Genomic DNA, 13,256 nt, shown 5'->3' on the forward strand with positions numbered 1-13,256 from the left:
TGACAGTTCAGAGGCTTCCCTTACCAGGATACAGGTTAGCAGGCTGTTTTTCAAGGCATTCTTTGTGGAGTGGAGGAGTGGCCATGTATGTAAAAAACAGTGTTCCGTTTGAGTTCATAGATATACCTTGGCACTGCACTGAACAGAAATAATCGTGTTACCATTATTGCTGTAAACAATTTCATGTTGGATGGTTTGTTTCAAAATATGGCACAAATCAGAAACATTCTGAAATGTACTTCTTCATATAGCTACCTGCTTTGAGAAAGTTTAGCAAAACATATTTTGTGGAGCATGCTTTATTTGAAACAGGTCTTGACATGAATACAAATAAAGTAACGTGGTGCAGAAGATGGGCTTTATGCAGCAGCAGATCACACACATACTGGTGAGCAGAGAAGCCAGACAACACATACATGTGGGTGCTGTTACGGCAGACTGCAAGGAACAGATACACTGCAGCACCTGTTAAACAATTTTTACAAATTAATGCTCACTGATGTAGTATAGACCAATACTGCTCATTCAAGCCATTATAAATTTAACAGAAATGCTGCTACTTTTAAAAATGTACTTCTATCTCATATATTAAAGTTGTTGCTAATTGTAATTAAAGTTGTTGCTAATTGTACCTCTATTAGTTACTTAATATCCTGATGAACATATCATTTTGCAATGTAACAGTATTATGTATATTCTCTTACTATAGCCATTGAATCTAAAAGTCAACCACAATTTCCGCAGTTCCTCTTTCAAGTGCCTTGCATTGATAATTCAGTGTGCTCTTTTGATTAATGTGTGCCTGTGGAAAGCTTCTGATTTGAGTAATGGGAGATTGTGTTCAAGTATCTGCCAGTGCTGACAGGATTTCTGTATACTCTGTGGCTGAATGAGTCATCAGGTTTTTGGTAACATTATCCATCAAACAGAGGTAGCATGTCATTCCTTTTAATTACCACCACAAATGATTGTGGTTCCTTTCCACCACAAGACCAAATGACAAAGTTGTTATTTATCCACCAGAGCCTATTTCTGAGTCACAACATTTATTTATAAGACAACAAGACATTGTGGTCAAACATCTGGAAGTTATACTGGAGATGATAATGGCCAAGAAAACCTAGGCTGGCATATACTGGTTTCCTTTATTTGGATCAGGAAAACTGGATATAATATTAAACATATTCCTATCATTACCAATTAAAGAAAACAATTTCTGGAAGGAGAATAAGAGGTCAGAGTTTGCTCAAGAAGCCTGAGAGCTAGATAGTTACAATAATATAAAGTTTTGAAAATAAAATAAACAGCACTGATGCAGGTAGCTACCGCAACCATGTGATTCAATCTGGATCAACCTAAGAAACAGTAGACAGACTAGGATTAGAACTCACTGAGCAGTAATACCATCCTGCCTTAGTTTGAGTATTAGACATCAACTGACAAGTAATCTACTGTTCATAGCTTTTTATTTATTTTTCCATCAGTAGACAATAAATATTGTGTGGATGTTGTCCAAATGCATGATTTGTTTATGGGAAACCATTTCAAGGAAACTGAATGCACAAATACATAAACAAAAAAGTATGAACAAAATAATACAAGGTCATACCATACATATTAACACAGAATAACACAAGATTATACAACACATAGCATTAGCTTTCCAGCTAAAGTGGGCGCAGATAACAGTCACTGCATGAGGTGCACCTACTCGTGGCAGTGTGTGTGTTCTTTTCTTTCTTTCCTGAAGAATACTCTGGCCAAAAGCCAAGTGTGTACCAGTCTTCTCATTGCATCTGTCTGCAACTCAACATGCCATCCTTTTCATAACTCTTGATATCCCAATCTGGGCCATTGTTTAAATACATAGTAATACAACTTTATACATATGTATGCTTATGGTATTATAACTGAATAGCCTGTTTTCCAAAGCACTTACTTTTTCTCTTATATACACCACATTAAATAAGTAGAGATTTTACATTACACAACAGCTTTCTGTTAGATATGCACATATAATAAAATGTTTAGGGGCAAAAGACAGTATTTTCAATTTTGCCTTAATACAGATATTGTCAGAAAATGTTTATTGGCCAGCATGGTCATTTACAAAGTAATAACATTGGTTGAATAGACTTAAAAAAAATTGTTTTCATATTTTAACTTTCTGATGTTGACTGGTAGTCTGCTGTAAAATTTTGTACCCATCGCTCGCATGTTTTCGAGTGTTTGTTCTTCTTGTTTATTGAGTATGGAGTGCTGTGCTATTTTAGGTACTTTAGTTATGAAAGTCAGCATTTTCTTCAAAATCTGCAAGGTGGGCCCTGACATAAAAATGGCTCTGTTCATATATAATGAAGATATTTTTAGTATTTCAAGGTTTTTGAATATGGGTTTGCAGTGTGTCTGCAGCTGACTGTGTTATTATTTAGATACCCTCTTTCATAGTAAAAAATTGTTTTAGGCAGCAAGAGATAAAACTCCAAAGTATTATTCCACACAGTGCAAGAGACTGAAAATAACCAAAATACGTCATCCAGGCATCCTCTGAGGTATAAATGTTTGCCATAATTCTAAGAGCAAAACAGGCTGAATTAAGTTTCTGTGCAAGTTTCGTTATATGGTCAATAAAATGTAAGCTCTAATCAACATGAATCCCCAGTAATTTTGTAGATGTCACTCTGTCTACAGCTTTGTCACCCAACACCAGATCGAGATTTACATTTTGACTTATTTTTTGAAATTTCATGTAATGTGTGAGTGACTGCATAAACAGAAGATTTTTCAGGGAGTTTAAATTGTAGAAACATTGCTTTAAAATCAACTGATGCAGGTATTCCTTAGGTTAAAAAAATATATGGTTTACATGATGGTTACATAATTTCTCTCAGTTCCAATCTGCGGCAGTAAATGTTTTATTAAACTTCTATGATTATTTCTATTTATTGATGTTTCAGAAAAAGTTAACAAAAATGCTACTACATTGAAAAAGATGTACCAAACAGCTACTATTTAATTCTACAAATTGCTTCATTACTGCATAAAGTAATTGACTTTCATCTAAAAACATTACATATATTGCACTATACTGTTTAAAAATAGGCACTCATTATGGATCCAACAGGTCTTTGTAGAAACAGTTGTTTTAGTGTGTTTATAATTCTGCTTTATTTTTAGATAGGGTACTATCAACAACTTTCAAGCCACAACACAGACCACCATTCTGAACAGTAATCCAAGAGGTACTGATAACACATTTATTTATTGTTAGTGTATAAATCAAAACTCAACAAGAACTGGTATTTGCTATTAGCAACAATGGCGACTAATGCATATTGGTAAATGTATGTAAGATTCTACTATCCTGAGACATACCAGATTCACAAATTATTATTACTGCTTTCTTTTGTTATCTGGGTGCTTCCTTTGCTTTATTTGAATTAGAAAACAATTCCACACATCTAATCCATGAATTATTTTTAGTGGTCTTTTTTTAATTTTGATGCTTCCTTTGTTTTATTTGTATTGCTGAAGAAAAGAATTCCATATCTATCAATATTACTCTCCAAGTTTAATATATTGTTAGCACAAAGACTTTTGTTGTGGATTTCTACCAAATTCATTCAATATTCTAAGCTTCTGACAATATTGTAAAGTGTGTTTGGCATATACGAAACTTTCAGTTGCCTGAAACTGATCTCATCAATGAATAAATGGATTATATTCATTAATTGTATCATTCATTCAGAAAGTTATTCAAGCAGCATGTTTAGTCACCTTGTCTTAAATGATGATTTCCAAAGATGTAGACCAACTGCATATTTGGTCTGTGGAACTGGAAAATTTAAATATACTAAATTGTTGTTGGATATGGTCTGGTAGCACTTTGAAAATGGCAAACCATGAATACTGAAGATCCAGGTCTGAAGTGGAAGCTGGAAGCTGCCAAAAAGGTGGAGATAAATGAACATTGCAAAAATAATCATAAAGTACTCTACAGGATGAACCTACATGTTGCCATAGCAGTTAATTGCCAAAGAAAATTTCCTTTTGTAAACACAGTTAATGTGAAAGAACTAAACTGTAGTACTGATACAGATGCTCCAATTGGACAGAAGTCAGATATAAAAGGGATAAACAGTACTTTTGCAGCATGCTTAGTCAACTTGTCGTCAATGATTATTTACAATGATGTGAGCAGTGAAATTTAATGAGAGAATTTAATTGAAAACGAAACATGGTATGCCACATGTAATATGAAAAATGAACTTCTCGTGAAAAACCCTTCAGGGACGCCTGAGATACTTAGATTGACATGCAAGTACTTTCCTCCCTACTGGTATTTGTGGTTAACAGAACTCTGCAACTCACAACCACAATACTAGAAATACAGTCCATGTATTCCAATATATAGCTCTCCATACAGTTTTATACTCTGGTGCACAGGTATACAACAGGTTAGCAGCTAGCATAAGACAAGAAATTGATAATTCCTAGATATTAAAAAACAACATAAAGAATATTTCAATTAACCTTTCCTTATATAATTTACCAAAATATTTGGGCTCAGGGATGTAAGTTATACATAACTCTAATATTTATATTAAATAGATATATGGTTATTTGAGTATTGGATGAAAACAGCAGCTGAAAATAGTAGATGAAGAGCAGTAATCTTTTTCTGTACCTAGTTTTATTCTAATTCAAATGTAGAAACTATGTAAAAAATAGGAACAAGACAAATTATTGTATTATAAGAGAGCAGTTCAAACAGTAGCCTCTATTTTGCTGTAAATAAAAAATTTGCTTTATTATATATATCTTGAAACTACAGATTTTTGCTGTTTCTCAACATAGCCATCAGTTTAAGCATCTGACACACTGTTTCTTCTCATAGACTTCTGCTGCCTCTTATGTCATCAATCTTTTGCATCATTTTGAAGTTTGTTGTTGTCATCAAAGTGCTTCTATGTAAGCCACTTCTTGGCATGAGTGAAGAGATGAAAATCACTTGGCACTGTATTAGTGGTAGCAATGCTACTGTGAGTGGACACTGCACTCTATACACCACTCACTTTGCCCTGAGTGCTTCTCAACTCAGGTACCACATCTTGTGCTAATTGGTTATGTGATTATAATTGGGAGAACAAGACAAAAGAAGAGAAATAAAAGATAGGGAAAGAGATCAAGCCTTGCTAGCTCAATTTGGTGAGCAGCAAAGAGCCAGATAAAAGGAAAGGGAAGAAAGGCAAAAGCTGGTGTGACAACCTCACATTGCAGTTGAATACCAGAGAAAAGGGATCAAACCTTTTTTTAGAAGAATGTAACTTCTTAAAAAAATTGACATGCTAACAAACTGAGCTAGTCGTTCATGGACTGAGAGCCAACAAGCAGTATTCAGGGTGCTAAAAACTGCCCTCAATAATGCTCTTGTGTTGGTGGTTCCTGACTTTGAGTGTCCCTTTGTTGTACAGACAGATGCTTCAAATTCAGGGGTTGGAGCAGTATTACTGCAGGAACAGGGTGGTAACTGTAAGACAGTAGCATACATGTTCAGGTCCTTGTCCCTGACAGAGAGTTGTTATTCCACCTATGAGCTAGAGGCTCTTGTGATACTCTTCACCTTGAAAAATTCAAATTCTGCCTGGAATCCAGTGAATTTTTGCTCGAGACTGATAATCAGTTTTTCAATAAAATGTGTCGAGTTTTTAATGTAACTGAGGGAGATTAACATCAGCCCAAGTGATATTCTTGTGAGCTTCAATGTAGTGTCATTGTTTACCACGGTGCCTGTAAATGAAGCTATTTCATATATAGCAGATATTTTTACTACTGACATAGTGGCTTTATTTAAACACTGCCTGATGACAACTTATTTCCAGTATAACAACGAGTTTTACTAACAGATCGACGGGGTGGTGATGGGAAGCCCTCTCAGCCCAGCTGTTGCCAATTTATTTATGGAGATCTTCGAACAGCAAGCACTGCATACTGCCAGTAAAATGCCTGATAAATGGTACTGCTATGTTGATGACACATTTGTAGTGTGGACTCATGGTGAAGAAGAGTTGGATGTCTTCTTGGTGCATGCGAACAGTATTAACCCGAAGATACAGTTTTCGGTGGAGAAAGAGAGAAACGGTCAACTCAATTTCCTGGATGTATCGGTAATTAAATGGGTGGATGGGACGCTGGGCCACAAGGTATATAGAAAGAATGCTCACACGGATCGATACCTCCACAAGGAATCTAATCCTCATCCAAAACAAAAAAGAGGTGTCTTGAGAACCTTGGTGAACAGAGCCAACAAAATCTGTGAGCCCCCTTACTTACAAAATGAACTAAATCACTTACGGTCAGCCTTCATGAAAAACGGATATACCAGCAAGAAAATTGATCAAGCCCTCCATCAAAGAAGAAAAGAAGCCAGAAGTCCAGAACAACAATGGTCACCTACTGGAAAAGTTTTCCTACCATTCATTAATAAAGTCACAGACCGCATCGGGAAAGTTCTGTCCAAGTATGAGATCGAAACAATCTTCAGGCCCACCAAGAAGATTAAGGAATATGTGAGAACTGCAAAAGATGCCCGATACTCCCTAGCACCACCTGGGGTATACAATATTCCATGTAGTTGTGGAAAAGTATATATTGGAACAACGAAAAGAACTGTAAACACCCTATTAGCCAAAAATAAAAGAAACTGTCACTTAGGACACATCAAAAAATCAGCCGTAGCTGAGTACGTTTTTTGAGATGGGAATCACGAAATTAAATTTAATGAGACAAGTGTTCTAGCACGAACATCCCATTATCATGCACGCATGTATAGAGAGACAATAGGGATTCACAAACACCATAACAATTGTAATAGAAAGTAGGAAGTTTTAAAGTTACACAAAATATGGATGTTGACGTTGCGCCAACAGAATGACAATCGATTACTCTTAATCGAGAATGATGACGCCTTCCAAAGATAGGCATACCGTCGGCATCATGTGACGAAAGGTGGTGCCTTCTATGGTCTCTACAAATGCTAGAATACCTGGAGCCTCAGTGACAGTAGCCGGACGACCTCAGAAGATGTCTCCCGCAGCTGGAGACGAAACGTCAGGTAGAAATTTTATACATCAACCACGGCCTCTCAGCCCGTAAGTTTCAACTGAAGACAACACCGGCCATGAAAGCCTACATTGTGTGAACCCATGGACTGTTGTTTATAGATTACATGGGTCCATTATCTCACACACAAGGAGAGTATCTCACACTCAAGGAGAGCACAAGTACTTCTTTGTAGTAGTGGGTGAGATCCCTCATTTTACCTTATTAGTCCCCAGTGGAGGAGTGACAGTTGAAACCAGCATCCAACATCTTAGAAGAATTTTTTCTTTGTTTGGTTCACTCAAGGTTATGGTGAGTGATAATGCTCCAGCCTTTGAGTCTGAGCTCTATTGCAAGTCTTGTTTCCAGTGTGGTGTAACACATGCTACCACCACACAATATTATTGTCTGCTGTCTTTCACAGAGCAGGTCAACCAGAAACTAAATGCTGCATTAATTATATTCCATGCTGATGACCACACCCCATGGGATTGTTTATTGTCTTGGCTAAACTTAGCCTTCAGCACCACGAATCATGAGGCTCTTTGTCTAATATTTGGTCCACTAAGGATTTGTTGCTTGATAAGATTACTCCAGAAAATATTAGGGACAAAAATATTGAGGACAATTGACATAGTGCCTAATTAACATTGAAAAGGTAGACCACAGAGACGCGGCAGGCACCTGGGGAATTTTGCGGTGAAGGATCTAGTGTTTGTAGAGGATTTTGGTGGACGTGTTTATTCTAATAGGATTTCAGGCAAGTTGACACCATGTTTCATGGGGTCATATCAGGTTCTTGCAATGCTGACCCCTGTCACACTCCAGGTCAGGAATGAATCAACAAGAAGCAAGCATCACAGCACCTGAGCCAGATTGAGGGCTGTGGTCTTAGATAAGTTACTTACCTATTCTGTTTTCAACTCTAAAATGGAGGTTTCAGTTTATGGGAGGGGTAAGCTGAGCTGTGTCACAAATTGTCTGGTCACATGCTGCTCTCAACAGTATTCATCTATGGCCATAGTGCATGACTGGTGGCCAGATAGGCCACAGCAGAAGTGGGTTTGTTCTCTCAAAGATCAGTCATGGTATGGCGAATTTCCTCAAGGAGCACAGCTCAGGCTGGGGCCACAAATTTACTTGATGTTGGTTAGAGTGGCTTCCTATTCTGGTTCCATAGTTTGTTGCCACAGTTTGTTTTGATGTGACCCATGCATACTGACTATGGCAACTTGGATGGATCAGAGTCACAATGGCTGCAAGGAATAAGCTGCCTGCAGTTAACTGCTGTAGCAATGTTCTTGTTGATACCTAGTGGAGAAGCACATGGTGAAGGTGGCTCTGACTCCAATGTCACCTTACATTTTCTAGCAGTTCATTGGATTTTACTAGGTGAGCATGTTTTGGAACTTTCCCAGAGATTAAGATCACTGTGTCACACATTGTGGCCTTAGTGCTAGGAAGCCACTGTGCAATCAGTTCTTTCAATGTCTTTGGTAGTTTTAATCAATGGTGTTGTGTATTCTATTCCTTTTGTTACTGGCTGGCATAGATATGATATTCTCTCATCAGATAAGTATGTTTTAAGTAGTTATATTGTTTGTCACGTAACTCATCCTCCATTAGTATTCCTGATTTAGTATAACCTCTTTTAAGAACTGTTCTCTTTTAAATTTTGTGTTTCATAAAATGATTTTACTATACTCTCCTAACTTATTCTTTATTTGAATGTGCTGTAAGATCAGAGCAATTTGTAAGTTAAATTTGTGAATTTTTCTGCTCTCCTCTAGTGTACTGACGAGAGCTACCTTTTGCTGGGTGCAGTAATTAGGGATGCATTCAGCTTCAACTATTGTTTATACAGTGAAGCAGGCTCATGTGCAATGGGTGTTAGCATTTCCTCATTTATTAAAGAACTTGATTTTTACCAAGCTATTAATTTTTATGCTGCTCAAACTCATTTTCTCATTACTTAATTGTTAATTTCAGAGTATTACAGTAATTAAGTTTGTGTCCTCTTGAGTTCAAGTGCCACTGCACTTGTATTTATTGAAATCATTTGGGTTCAAAATCAGTAACTTTTTAATTTCTTGTCAAGTGTTAAGCTTTCAGTTCTTGTTTAAGCATAGTTGCTTCCATTGAATCTCAGATTACTTGCTGTCAAATTTTGGTGCATGTTCATTTGTATCATCTGATTTGTTGGTAATTACCTCGAGGAGTGCATTTTGCTCACTATTATGAATACACATGCACAATTAGAAACTACTGGGGATTGCTTGTATTCAGTTTACACTTTAAATTTGACCAGTTGTTATCACATGCACTTTAATGTTATTTTTTGTTTGTGTTTTTTTTGAGGTGATGTCTTACTTCCTTGTCCAGTCAAACATGTGAAGCATCCCAATAAGCCGGTGGTGTTGAAATTGAATCTTATTCTGTTTAGCTTCATTTAACATTTTCATTGTATTGTTAAGTTATACACTGGAACTTGGTTCTTGTAATAAATTGTGTTTAAAATTTATTTGTGTCATGAATGGTGTTCAAACCCTGTTTGCCCAGTCCTTCCACCCACAAGGCAACCAAGCAGCTGGCTCACTTAAGTTTCACCAAAGTTTCACATTAGACATCTCAAGTAATCATCATTCCACACTACATAAATTTAGCCTGCAAAACTCCCTCAGCATCCCACCATAGCCATAAACTTAATTGATCACAAAGTTTGGCTGACATTCTTTGGCTCATATTGAGAACTGGTATGTCCGCACGCCATAGATTGTTGTTTCTTATGTATGCCTTTCAAATTTGTTACCAGTCACAATTCTCTTCAGAAAAGCATATCCTTCTACATCATAACATGATCATATGTTTAAGGCAGAGCCCATTTGTTTGCTTCTGTGACCTCTTTGAGCAATTCTGAATCCCACTAAATGTAGAATGTTCAGTAGCCTAAGTATTGCTGAGGATCTTGTACAAAAGTGTACAAGAAATTTGTGGGAATTGTTCAGAAAATTTGGAGATGGTGAATGTTCTTCTTTCATGAACTTCCTCGTCAATTTTCTTGGCAAATCATTGCTCACAACAGTAGGCATACCACTCCTCTCTTCAGCACAAATGTTTGTTAAACCAGTTTTAAAGCATTGGATCCATTAGTGCACAATGCTTGCACTCATAAAGTTTGGACTGTTTATAGTATGCAGCTGGTGATGAATGTCAGCTGGCTGAAACAATCTATTCTCGCGCTTCACAGAATTTTCATTACAATGCTCATGTTTCGAGGTTATAACAAATGACTACAAGAAAGAATGAGGTTCATACTTTCACATCTCAGCACTTACTGAATCAGAAAATGTGCAAATATGACAATGGCATTACTGCATGCACAAATACTAGCACCACACTAGAATGGCCATTGCTTTCTGAATAGCCCTAGTATATAACTATTGTATGCTGCAAATACAAACTGTGGAAACTTAAATAGTTAAGAAGGTTACTTGGAGGAGCAGAAATGGTATTTCCAGAAATTATTTTTAAGTGAATAGTAACAGTCATGTGCTAGATAAGCAATATTTTTAAATACAGGTAAGTCAGATTTTTATCCTATTTCCACAGTATCAAGAGGTATGTAAATTGATTGTGTATGGTTATAGGTGTATTTTCCTCAGATGGCAGCTTCACAGCCAGGCAGTCAAGGCAGATCAGTCGCTGTACCTGCAGGCTTCCATCAATGGCATCATAGTACAGTTCAGAGTACACTTCTTCTAAATAAATATAATGGCTGCTGTACAAATGCCTATTTGACAACATGTTTAAAAGGTAGCCTGTGGAAGGCTGCACAGAAATTTGTGTCACCAGAATCACTTGATGACTATTTTCCATGGACTGGTCATACACTGTCAGAGGACAGATGAATAATCTTCTGACAGGTATGTACTAAAGACACTGTTTGGCAGCTAACAAACCAGTTCCATTGCAGAGCCAGTTGCAGATCATCACTGCTCCAGAACATCCACAAGCATCTAAGTCATCACCCACTGAAAATCATTGCTCTCCTTGCTCACCATTATGTACTCCCCTCAACAAGCAGTAAAGTGTTGCCAGAACAAAGCTCTCACCCACCTCAGTAAACACTGCCTTGTTTGACATTGTGTCTAATTCAGCCAGCGAGCAGCCCAGCAGCCACCATCTGCAGCCATCACTCACCACCGACCACTCACTAAACTCAGCTACCCAGGAACAGGAACTTCCTACCTGGATTTGGACTTACTGAGAAAATTCCAGTTGGTTAGATTCAGTGATCACTTTGCCAATGAACTACACCAACCAGTGCTGATCAATAATTCTGTTGGAACTCAGTCAAACAAGTGAATTGTATTACGTCACTGAGTAACTAAAAGATATATGTTCACACCTCTGTTGTATTATGTTTAAAACAACATGCAATAACTGACTTAAATAAAGTGATCCTAAAATTAGTTAAATTGTAAGTTATGAAGTTGGCAGTCAATTGTGCCAAATACTGTTGTTTCTTAACTAAGTAATGTAACACAAATTTTGAAATTTAGAGATCAGTTACAGTGTGGTTATTGTTGTATAATGAAATTTGCCATAAGAGGTGTAGCTTGGACAAAGTGACAGTCAAACCTGTTGAAAGAAATGGACAGCAAGTATGTTATCTGTTTTTTGGGCCAAGTAACATAATTCTTGTCAAAAAACTCATTCATGCATTCACTGATTTGTTCATTCAGCACCTTACGCAGATCCCATCAAGAATTGGAACAGTCAGGAATGTCTAACTAGACAGTGAATACATATACATAAGACAAGAATACCACGGAAACTTAATCTGTATACTGTATTTCACTACAATAGGTCATGATTATGTCAGCTAAATTTAACCAAATAAACTAGAAAGAAAGATGTCACTTTGAAAAAAATTGACTGCCTCCTTAACTGTCATAGATAGCTTCTGTTTATCTGCCTTTCAAAGGCTAATATTTACTTGATAACTGTAGTATTTTTCAAAGAACATGTTTACCTACATCTGTAAATGGTGTGTCCTATTTACAATACATTATCATTTTTCAAGAAGCTGTACAATGAACACTGCTGCTTGCCAAGAGGCTAACAAAACTTTTGGGTGGCTGTATCTACAATATTCAGATAATTTATGGGAAGAATGGCTAACAGGATTTTAATTTATTTTAAATTGGTGGGGATTCCCAATTTATTGCTGCATGTTAGGCATAAGCTTCTTGAATATCTTCCAGCCCAGAGTACATAACACCATTATGAACCCTATGCAAGGAATCAAAGTCTACAAGAAAATAATATTTGTCTTGTACTGTGTTTGTGTAAATCACAATTCAGCTAAATTGAGATTTTTATTGCCAGTTTTCAAGAATATTATAACAGTCTCTGCAAGACATAAGGCTACATTCTTTACACAATATTCTTACTGCTCTTCTGATGCATAAACACATCATTTACTTTAGGTGCACTTTCCCACATAATAATTCTACAACAAAGTAGGGACTGAAAATTTTCAAAATAAGCCAAAAATCTTGTCATTAGGTCAATAGGATGAGAGATGATTCTAAGAGTAAAACATGCTGAACTGAACTTCATGGTTATTTTATCTTTGTGTCGACACCATTTAACTTGTTGTTCAATGTATCTCAAGGAATTTTACACACAACGTTTCATTTAGTGGATGACTATTATTGATTTGTATGGTTGCTTTTGACCCTTTGGAATCATTGTTAACAGAAGATAGCAGAAGCTGTTCACATTGTCTTCCACTGAATTTCAATCTTACAGCCAGAATCTGCAAACAGGACTTCAGTCTTACTGTACACTATCTTGGGCCCAGCTTTCTCTGCAGCTACAGCAAGCTATTGCACTGCCATGTTTACATATTTTTCATTCTCATGCAGGGATGCCATATCACTGGCAAAAGCAAGAATGGTTAAACTGGTTTTATGTTTTACTTCGTACCCCATTTGTACACCTTCAGTAGCAATGGTTTTGTTCACATGTCTCAAAAGTTGGACAACAGTATCCAGCAACAAGTTGAACAGAACTGATGACAACCCATCTCTCCTTGCTGAATTCCATTCTTGTTTTCAAAGCTTTCTGATACTGAACTGGGTTACTGT

The 13,256-nt window shown here is 36.8% G+C and overlaps 1 protein-coding gene across 1 annotated transcript in view; it reads right to left on the bottom strand.

The window, feature by feature from the left end:
- Positions 1–299: 299 nt before the first annotated feature.
- The window catches only part of LOC126336283 (trans-Golgi network integral membrane protein 2-like), a 185,865-nt gene continuing 172,908 nt past the window's right edge, over positions 300–13,256 (bottom strand). The window contains exon 10 of the mRNA XM_049999805.1: positions 300–465. The gene's annotated coding sequence lies outside the window, so the exon portion shown is untranslated. The remainder of the gene's footprint in view (positions 466–13,256) is intronic.

Source organism: Schistocerca gregaria, chromosome 2, assembly GCF_023897955.1.
Source record: "Schistocerca gregaria isolate iqSchGreg1 chromosome 2, iqSchGreg1.2, whole genome shotgun sequence".
NCBI classification, from domain to species: Eukaryota; Metazoa; Arthropoda; class Insecta; order Orthoptera; family Acrididae; genus Schistocerca; species Schistocerca gregaria.